Source organism: Pinus tabuliformis, chromosome X (genome assembly GCF_031772625.1).
Source record: "Pinus tabuliformis cultivar Carrire ecotype Pingquan chromosome X, CPIR1, whole genome shotgun sequence".
NCBI lineage: Eukaryota > Viridiplantae > Streptophyta > Pinopsida > Pinales > Pinaceae > Pinus > Pinus tabuliformis.
This window is the reverse complement of record NC_142308.1, coordinates 598,835,005-598,845,801: the sequence shown is the minus strand read 5'-3', so window position 1 is coordinate 598,845,801 and position 10,797 is coordinate 598,835,005.

The window sequence follows — 10,797 nt, the reverse complement described above, 5'->3', positions numbered from 1 at the left end:
TCTCGGCTCGAATTACTGCTAACCCCTCACAGCTCCTCTGTGGTCAGGTTGTCCCTGTGCTTCTGCGACTTATGGGTCTGGTTACAACAGGTATGGCTTCACCCCGTCGGCCATACACGGGTCTCTACTCTCTGTTTCTCCTATACGATTTCACTGAACTGCTTTTGTTGCGTGATCTTGGATATGACCATGACCCTAATGGTATTCTGTTGTGGTGGTTGCAGGTGACCGGTCCCGTGGCCTTGCAGGAACTTCGACTGTCTATCCTCCGGGTAGCTCTGTTCTTAACCTACCCTCTTCTGTGGCTCTTAGCCTTCACTGTATTTGTTTGCTATGGTGGTCTGTAATTGATAACGAGTCAGGCCTGCGTAATGTATCAACCCGCATCTGCAATTTAGAGGGTTTCTGTGGTTGCTTTCGTTTAATGACTCGGTCCTTTATACATTCGTTGTTCGGTCAATCTGTAGCAGTGGGTAGGAAGGTTTCTGGGTATTCGTTTACTTGGCCGTTGGTAATTTTATACCCTGCAATATGTTTACACAGTATATGTAATAACTTTGGAACTCGGTGCTGTTGCTTACCAGTTGTTTGTGGACCGTTGTTTCTTGCTTTGTTTGCTTGACTCTATTCGTTTTCCACTTGATCTCGGCCTTGGCTGGTCGTGAAATATTTGGAGTTGGATTGCTCTGTTACTGTGTCGACCTGCAATGTATTTAAATGAACAGAAGTATATGTAAATGTATGTTTGCCTCTCGGAGTAACGAGACTTGGTTGCTATAGCTACTTGCAATGTGTGGACTAAACAGAAATGTATATGGATGTGTATGCGTGGGTTCATGAAACTCTGTCACGGTTCTTGTTTGTATTTAATGGAATGAACAGGATTTACTATGCATGCATATTCTATCTTAGAGGACATAAATTTCACAATCTGGAAATTTAATTGTGCACTGAACAATATATGAAGGACAAAATGAAATGTAATTCTGCTATTACTCTTTTCAATGTTACACTCCAGAACCCCTCTGGTTTATCTTCGCTGTCTTTTTATACAATAGCTCAGCAGTTAGACAACTGCTTGTTAGTTCCATATTACAGTTTCTTGACAGTTGCTTCCAGTTACGTGACTTGGCTATTTGTTAGTTTGCCTGTTTCTTTTGTCCCATAAGGGTTTAATGCTTACATTGATTTATGGACATTTTACCTAATTTCTTAACAACTCTAGTTTAAGACCTATAACTACAGGCCCTTAACAACTCTAGTTAGGACATGTTATTACAATTAAAACAGAACAAGTTAAAAAAGGAAATTTAAGCTAATAAACCAAATGCTGTAGTTGACCTTTGAAGAACAAAATAAAAAAAAATAAAAACTCTGACAGTCTTGCGGTCCATTTGTCGAAATATTCACTTCTTCTAATCTTCTTCAGAAACTTTGTCTGCCCCTTCTCGGTCTGCGCCCTGTCGACCAGATGCTCCTGCATCAGGCTGCCGGGGTAAAAGAGAAATCTCATGGCTCCGTTCCATGAGTTCTTCCACCGAGTAGCCTGCCTTCCGAATCTGTATCTCGTCGTTCCATGAGTTCTTCCACCGAGTAGCCTGCCTTCCGAATCTGTATCTCGTCAAGCCAGGAACTGTCCTCCATTGGACGGTCCTTCCATTTAACGAGATAACGCAGATACTCCTTTCTGCGTGTCTTCTTGGCCACCTGTGTGCTGATGATTCCTTCTATCTCATGGGTCTTGACCGATGGTAACTGTTTCTTCCAAAGACTGTCCTCGAACTGGGTGTCCTGTTGTGGCTGTACCACTCGTTCATCTTCTGCCTGGGCATGATATGGAAACAGGTCTGCCACGTTGAATATGGGTGATATGCCTATATCACGTGGCAGCTGAATTTCATACGCATTTGCTGAGAATTTTCGCAGAATTTTGCATGGGCCGATTTTTTTGAACTTCAGTTTGTTATACGTACCCTTAGGAAACCGTTCCCGGCGCAAATGTGCAAGGACTTCGTCCCCAATCTCAAAGTTTACCTCTCGTCGTCTTGTGTCTGCATGTTGTTTATATTTCTGCATGCTGTCCTGTAATCTTGACTTGACCTTTTCATGCAGCTCACTCATCGCTTCTGCAAAATCTTCTCCGTCTGCGCTTCTCCTTTCTAGCTGTCCCAAATCTCATAATTCATGTACTCCTCGCGGATGCATACCATACAAGATTCGAAATGGGCTAAGACCGGTGCTCCTATTTGGCGAATCGTTATAAGCGAATTCTGCCTGGGCAAGAGCTCGGTCCCACAATCGCGAGTTCTCTCCCGTCAAGCTGCGTAATAAGTTGCCCAAACTCCTGTTTACCACCTCTGTCTGTCCGTCAGTCTGCGGATGATACGCAGAGCTGAAATTTAATTGTGTGCCCAGCTTTTTCCACAGGGTGCGCCAAAAATGTCATGTAAATTTCACATCCCTGTCTGAGACGATAGTTTTTGGTAAGCCATGTAGTCGAACTACTTCCGTAAAAAAAAGATGTGCCACGTTCGTGGCGTCACTTGTCTTCCGGCAAGGAATGAAATGAGCCATCTTTGAGAACCTATCCACCACCACCATCACTGAATCATACCCCCGCTGCGTTCTAGGCAATCCTAGGACAAAATCAATGCTGACTGAATCCCACGGCCTGCTTGGAACAGGTAGGGGTGTGTACAGCCCCGTGTTCTGGCTATGTCCTTTCGCCAGTTGGCAGATTTTACACCTGGTTATATACCTCTGTACGTCCCGATTCATCCTTGGCCAGTAATAAAAATGCCCGAGCTGCTCCACTGTCTTATTGACTCCAAAATGTCCCGCTAGTCCGCCACTGTGTTTCTCTCTCACTAGATTTTCCCTCATCGAACAATCCGGAATACACAGCTGTCCCCCTCGAAACAACAATCCTTCCTGTAGATTGTAATCTAGCCATGGGCTTGTATTCCTCAATACGGGATTCTGGCATGCTTCAAAAGCTTCTTTGAAATCCGCGTCCATCTGGTCTAAGTCTTTCAAATACTCAAATCCCATCACCTGTATGCCACTTTCTTGTAAGAGCAGGGCTCTTCTGCTTAAAGCGTCTGCCACTTTGTTGGCTTGCCCACTTATGTGTTTCAACACAAAAGTGAAACTTTGCAGGTACTCCACCCACTTGGCATGTTTATGGTTCAGTTTGTGCTGCTGAGTTATGTACTGCAATGCAGAATTATCAGAGAACAAAACGAACTCATTTCCCAGTAAGTAGTGCCTCCAATGTTTCAAGGCTTGAACCACTGCATAAAATTCTTTATCATATGACGAGTATTTCTGCCGACTTTCATTCAGCTTCTCACTAAAGAATGCTACTGGTCTGTCCTCTTGACTGAGTACAGCGCCAATAGCTGTCCCGCTGGCATCACATCGAACCTGAAAAGGTTTGCTGAAATCGGGCAGTCTCAAGATTGGCCTTTCTGTTATTTTACGCTTCAGGAGTTGGAAACTGTTTTCTGCCGCCTTAGTCCAGCAAAAAGGTTGGCTGGCCTTCTTGATGGTTTCTAACATGGGTGCGCAGATTTCACTAAAGTTCCTGATAAACTTCCGATAAAAACTTGCTAAACCATGAAAACTACGTACCTCGAATAAACTCTTAGGTGACGGCCAACTCATGATCGCTTCAATCTTCTCTGGGTCCATCTTCAACTCATTCTCTGCTACTACAAATCCCAGATAAATCAACTCCTTCTGCAAGAAAGTGCATTTTTTTAAATTTATCAGCAGTTTGTTCTGCTGCAGCTTCTCGAATACCCTTCGGATATGCTGAAGGTGTTCTCCTTTCGTCCTGCTGAAAATTAAAATATCATCCAGATAGACTATTACAAACTTTCCAATAAACTCCTTTAACATCTCGTTCATTAATCTCATAAAAGTGCTTGGAGCATTACTCAATCCAAATGGCATGACCAGCCATTCGTACAGTCCTTCGTTGGTCTTGAAGGTTGTCTTCCACTCATCTCCCTCTCTAATCCTGATCTGATGGTACCCACTTTTCAGATCTATCTTTGTAAAATATGTTGCCCCACTAAGACAGTCCATCATATCATCCATTCTAGGCAAGGGAAACCTGTATCGAATGGTGATCTTGTTTATAGCCCGCGAATCTGTGCACATTCGCCATTCTCCACCTTTCTTGGGTGCAAGGACTGTAGGTACCGCACAGGGGCTTAAACTCTCTCTGATCAGTCCCTTATCTAACAATTCCTGCACTTGTTTGCGTACTTCCTCATTGTCCTTGGGACTCATTCTGTACGCTGCCTTGTTCGGTAAACTTGATCCTGGTATAAAGTCAATATGGTGGCTGATGCTCCTCTTGGGAGGCAACTTATCAGGTAATTCCTCAGCCGCAATATCTTGAAATTCTTCTAACAGCTCTTGGATCTCCTTGGGCAATTCTGATCTCTCCAAGCTCAGTAACACTGGCTTCATCCTCCTCACCACTGCAAAATTAATCTCATTTTCTTCAATCTGCTTTATGTACTATTTTCCTCCAAGCAGTAGCGCTTTTGTCCCGCTTGATTCTGCTGTATCTTCCTCCTTGATGGGTACAAGTGTATGTTTGACCCCATCATTCGTAAATTTATAACAATTTGTTTTTCCATCATGCGTCACCTTCCTGTCATACTGCCATGGTCTTCCGAGCAGTATGTGGCACACGTCCATTGGCATGATATCACAGACCACTGTATCGTGGTACTTGCCAATGCGGAACTCCACCTCACATTGTTCATCGACCAACAACTGGTGGCCTTTCTGCAGCCACGACACCTTGTAAGGTGTGGGGTGCTTCAGCCGCTTCAACCCCAGCTTTTCCACCATCTCTGTGGCAACCAAGTTATCTGTACTCCCGCTGTCTATGATGACCTTACAGCACTTTCCATGCGATTTACAGACTGTCCGGAACAGTGCTTTCCGCTGTGTTGTTTCAGCCACTTCCTTGGTTGGCTTTAACAATACTTTGTTCAAAATCAAAGCTTCCCCCGTCTCCGCCATGTCTTCCACTTCCCGGGGTTGTGCTTCAGCTTCTTCAGGCTGTGCCATCAGCGTTCCCCTCTGACCGGCCTGTTCAACTTCTGGACACTCAAAGGCTCTGTGCCCCCATTTGTGGCACCTGTAGCACTGGACATTAGCCCCTCTTCCGCGGCCATTCCCTCGTCCTCTTTGGTATGACCGACCTCCTCTGGTGCTATCTCCTTTTTCGGCTGTCCCTGAAGTTTTTGAACTGCTGCCTTCTTCGTTGTTCGCAGCACTCTTGCCTCTTCCATAGGACTGTCCCCGTCCTCTGCTACTTCCTCTCCCTCTTCTGCTGTTCTGTTTTCTGTTAATCTTTTCCTCAGCCTTTACAGCGCTGTGAAAGGCTTCTTCAATATTCCGGGGAGAAAGAATACTGATTTCATCTAATATCTCCATCCTCAATCCATTTACGTACCTTGCTGTCTTTTCTGGGTTATCATCAGTATAACCAGCACGTAAATTTACTCTGTAAAATTCTTCTGTATACTCCCTAACTGTCATTCCTTTTTGCCTCAAACTCTGCACTCGCCGATATAATTCCACCTGGTAATCTTTTGGCAGAAATCTGCCTTTCAACTTCGCTATCATTCTGGACCATAGTCGTATCGGCGACTTGTTCATTTTCTTTCTGTCTGCTTGGACACTATCCCACCATAGTAGTGCGTGTCCCTTCAGCTTAGTGGCAGCGAACTTAACCCTTTTATCCTCACCGATTTCTTCATTTTCAAAATATTTGTCCAGTTCGCTTATCCAGTCCAATAGGACTTCCGCAGACAGACTGCCATCATAATTAGAGATTTCTGTTTTTGGTTTGCTGCTGGCCATTAAAACCTGTCGCAGCAACCTCAATTCTGGAGCTTCCTCATCAGACCCTTCTGCAGCAATCATCACCTCCTCTTCACTGGTGTCTCCCAGTTCTGGGTCTCTTCGTCTACCCTCTTCTACTGCTTCCAAGCGAGCTGTAAGAACTCTAATTTGTTCCCTCAATCCTTCATCTGCTCCTCTACGTGCACCTCTTCCACGTCCTCGTCTTGGCACTTGTCCTTCTGCCATCTTCTTCTAAATAAAGAAAACTGCTCCGATACCAATTGATGGGGACCCAGCCCACGTGTCCCACACTTCCAAGTCCTATGTGGACCTGCACTATTATTTGGTTAATGAATATGGTTTGATTGCGATTTTATGAAGTAGGTGATTATTAATCAACCCACGGTACTACTCTGCCTCTCCACGCTACACCTGTCCGTCTCGGGATCTGTCAAACCCTAACTCTATTCTTTGCCCTTTTCCTCGGCCAGTTCGCGCTCATTTGGTCATTTTCACTGTGTTGTTTTGCTCTCTGTGGCTCTCTCTGGTGTTCGGCACTGTATCTGGGGTTTGTTCAGGTGTTCGGCTCCGCCTCGGTGGTGTACTCAGGGGTTCAACTCCGTCTCTGGTTCCAGTCCAACATTCGGCTCCGTTTGTCCAGGTGAGGGTTTTGTTCTGTGCTATATGTTCTTGCTCTCGGCTCGAATTACTGCTAACCCCTCACAGCTCCTCTGTGGTCAGGTTGTCCCTGTGCTTCTGCGACTTATGGGTCTGGTTACAACAGGTATGGCTTCACCCCGTCGGCCATACACGGGTCTCTACTCTCTGTTTCTCCTATACGATTTCACTGAACTGCTTCTGTTGCGTGATCTTGGATATGACCATGACCCTAACGGTATTCTGTTGTGGTGGTTGCAGGTGACCGGTCCCGTGGCCTTGCAGGAACTTCGACTGTCTATCCTCCGGGTAGCTCTGTTCTTAACCTACCCTCTTCTGTGGCTCTTAGCCTTCACTGTATTTGTTTGCTATGGTGGTCTATAATTGATAACAAGTCAGGCCTGCGTAATGTATCAACCCGCATCTGCAATTTAGAGGGTTTCTGTGGTTGCTTTCGTTTAATGACTCGGTCCTTTGTACATTCGTTGTTCGGTCAATCTGTAGCAGTGGGTAGGAAGGTTTCTGGGTATTCGTTTACTTGGCCGTTGGTAATTTTATACCCTGCAATATGTTTACACAGTATATGTAATAACTTTGGAACTCGGTGCTGTTGCTTACCAGTTGTTTGTGGACCGTTGTTTCTTGCTTTGTTTGCTTGACTCTATTCGTTTTCCACTTGATCTCGGCCTCGGCTGGTCGTGAAATATTTGGAGTTGGATTGCTCTGTTACTGTGTTGACCTGCAATGTATTTAAATGAACAGAAGTATATGTAAATGTATGTTTGCCTCTCGGAGTAACGAGACTTGGTTGCTATAGCTACTTGCAATGTGTGGACTAAACAGAAATGTATATGGATGTGTATGCGTGGGTTCGTGAAACTCTGTCACGGTTCTTGTTTGTATTTAATGGAATGAACAGGATTTACTATGCATGCATATTCTATCTTAGAGGACATAAATTTCACAATCTGGAAATTTAATTGTGCACTGAACAATATATGAAGGACAAAATGAAATGTAATTCTGCTATTACTCTTTTCAATGTTACACTCCAGAACCCCTCTGGTTTATCTTCGCTGTCTTTTTATACAATAGCTCAGCAGTTAGACAACTGCTTGTTAGTTCCATATTACAGTTTCTTGACAGTTGCTTCCAGTTACGTGACTTGGCTATTTGTTAGTTTGCCTGTTTCTTCTGTCCCATAAGGGTTTAATGCTTACATTGATTTATGGACATTTTACCTAATTTCTTAACAACTCTAGTTTAAGACCTATAACTACAGGCCCTTAACAACTCTAGTTAGGACCTGTTATTACAATTAAAACAGAACAAGTTAAAAAAGGAAATTTAAGCTAATAAACCAAATGCTGTAGTTGACCTTTGAAGAACAAAATAAAAAAAAATAAAAACTCTGACAGTCTTGCTGTCCATTTGTCGAAATATTCACTTCTCCTAATCTTCTTCAGAAACTTTGTCTGCCCCTTCTCGGTCTGCGCCCTGTCGACCAGATGCTCCTGCATCAACCCAAAGCAATCATGCTTCATCATGGTTCTCATTTTTGCAATCATATGATAATAGAACTAATTTCCAAATTGAGATTTCAGGAGAAAGTGAAATCTCTATCATTAACTTAATAATTATTGATATTAAATTATATTCAAAAAATTTTATTTCAAAATAAACAAACCTATCAACATAATTAAATATATATTTACATCTATTTTTTTTTTCCAATTTTTAATTTCAAATTCTATCATTTTTAAATAAAATATTTTAAAAACATATTTGTAAATATTTTATATTCATGTTATTTTTTTTAAATGTTATATTTTGAGTTGATGTTTTCAGTACATACGAATGTTTGCTAATTTTCACTGTAAGTGAATATTTTTTAAAAGAACATTATCTTTTCATTTTATTGAGATCTATTATTATTTATTTTGAAACAATTTTAATAAAAAATTTAATTTTTAATTAAAACAAAATTTATTATAATTTTTCGATAACTAAAAATTTGGACTATGTTTTACAACTGTTTATGTTTGGTTAAGAGCTTGTCTTCTTTGGACTTAAGGAAACAGGGTAATGGCCCAAAACCTAGAGATATCTGGCAGGAGTGAAACTCTGCCCTTTAAGGACCACCAGCAGATTATTCCAAATGGAGTGATTTTCCTTGAATACCAATGATGAATCAACCTACATTCTTGATTGTCAACTAAAAATGATTATCTCTCTACTAATTTGACAACTAATTTATAGTAGATTTTCTCATCTATATAAAACACTTTATAATAACTAAAAATAAAATAATAATAATACTTAACATTAAAGTGTTACATAGGGTGATAAGTTATTTAAGCTGAAACAACTAATTCCCACATCTATCTTGCAATTGCTAATCGAAGAACTCACACATCGTTCGAGATATTTGCCGATTCGGTGGAAGGACGAATTTCTAAAAATTTATAGTCATCGGCTGAAGTGGAGCATTGCATCAATTCCAATTTATGTGAATTGGGAATCCATGTTAATTCATAATGTAGTAGACTGTGAAGTTGTTAATTAAACTATTACTCGGTTTGTAATTATTTAGATAAGATGTTATGCCATTTGCAATATATCATCAACATTTGCAATATATCATCAAAAGATTGATAAGCAAGCTGATGTATTTTCTCTCACCGTTACATCACCATAATGTTTTTAATATGTTTTTAATTTTAAACTTTTAAAAATAATTATAAATTTATAAATATTTATTATTTCTCAGAAATTTTTAATTTTTATAATTTAAATATATTAATATTTTTACAATAGTAAGTTGTTTAATTAATTTGTAAAATTTGTAACAAATATTTTAGTAGAGCATAATTATTTTTATCAAATTTTAAATTTTTGAGTTTTAAGTTTTTGTTAATCTAATTATCTAAGTTTTTTATTATAAGTTTTCAATTTATTTTGAGGTAAAAATTATTTTTTGGTTTAAAATTTACATTTAAATTTGGTTATTTTAAATATTTATTTAGTTAAATTATGTTAGGTTTTTTTGTTTTTTTTTATTATTATCAAAATTACATCGTGTTAAAATAGATAAGTTATTTTAAATAAAGTTTATTATTATTTAATTTTCTAATAAAATTTTGAAATGCATAAATTTTTAAAATTTTTCTTTATTAATTTTGCTATATAAATTATTATAATCTTTTACAATTTTAATATGTTAAATCATAAAGTAATTTTAATATTATTTTATAGTTAAAATAGTTTTATGTGTGCACAAGAAAGTTTATGTTCATTGCTCTTCGTAAGTATTTTTCCGAGCATTTGTTCTCTTGTACATACTCCTTCTGCACATATTTTTTTAGCACAGATCCTCTACTCCATACATGTATTGTTTTGCATAGCTACTTCCTCACGATTTCTTTTTTTTAAATTGACACTTTACAAAAGAAACTATATATAAGTTTAGTTAAAGTTTTCAAATGTATAAGCTTTTAAATTTTTTCATATTGTTTTCTTTATATAAATTTTTATAAGACAATTCTTGTCCTACTTAAAATTAAATTATCTTTACATATATCAAATTTAATTTACAATAATTTTTTTAGATTCACTTTTATGAATAATTATATTGATAAACATGTCTATTTTGGAATAAGTTTCTTGGGATGTGATTGATAAATATTCCTTTTTCACAAGATATGCTAAAATATTTTTAATAGCATACACAATTTAAAGTTGAAAGTACTTCCCCTTCCACATGTTCCTCCTTCGCCACATATTTCCATGTCCATACTTCCACACACATTCCCCTCTCCACACACCTCTTCCACACACTTACATCCCTCACAACACTTTTTCTGCACACCCATGAACTCTTTTTAATATGATTAATAAAATAACACACTCAATAAAACAAATAGAGCTAAAAAAAAGTTTAAGTATAATTTTTTTTATTATATTTTGTATTTCAATTTATTATATTCTATTTTCATTTCAATTACAAAATAAGAAAATATATATATATATATATATATATATATATATATATATATATATATATAATTAATCAATATTGAATTTAGTGTAATAACTATTACTTTAAAAAAAATCATATAAAAAATAAAATTATATAATTTATTTTATTATTATTAATTTTTATTTTATTTATATTAATTGCATTCATATATATCATTTTTTTTCATAATATATCAACTTTAATTTTACACGATAAACTTCCCAATATTAAAGCATTGGAATCCAGTG